General features: G+C 39.5%; 1 long non-coding RNA gene across 1 annotated transcript in view; it reads left to right on the top strand.

The window, feature by feature from the left end:
• LOC103743981 overlaps nt 1–531 on the top strand; it is a 103,764-nt gene that overhangs the window by 91,849 nt on the left and 11,384 nt on the right. The gene's annotated exons all lie outside the window — the stretch shown is intronic.

Raw genomic sequence — 531 nt, forward strand, 5'->3', positions numbered from 1 at the left:
GAAAAGAGCAGCAACAAACATGGATGTACAAGTGTCTCTGCAATAGGATGAGTTCTTTGGGTATATGCCAAGTATGCCAAGGAATGGATCAAATGGTAGGTTCATTTGTAGTTTTTCAAGAGTTCTCCACATTGCTTTCCATAGGGGTTGAACAAGTTTGCAGCCCCACCAGCAGTGGATGAGTGTTCCCCTTTCCCCACATCCTCTCCAACATTTGGTATCATTTGTTCTCTTGATCTTAGCCAGTCTGACTGGGGTAAGATGAAATCTTAAAGTGGTTTTAATTTGCATTTCCCTAATTATTAGTGATGTTGAACATCTTTTAAGATGCTTCATAGCCATCTTTACGTTTTCTTTTGAGAACTCTCTGTTCAGCTCTTAACCCATCTTTTAATTGGGTTACTTCTTGTCTTGAGTCTCTGTTTTTTGAGTTCGTTATAAATTCTGGATATTAAACCTCTTTCGGATGTGTTGCTGCTGAATATATTCTCCCATTCTGTGGGTTCTGTTTTCACTTCCCTGGTTGCCTTC

Source organism: Nannospalax galili, unplaced genomic scaffold (genome assembly GCF_000622305.1).
Source record: "Nannospalax galili isolate Female #2095 unplaced genomic scaffold, S.galili_v1.0 scaffold161, whole genome shotgun sequence".
Classification (NCBI taxonomy): Eukaryota; Metazoa; Chordata; class Mammalia; order Rodentia; family Spalacidae; genus Nannospalax; species Nannospalax galili.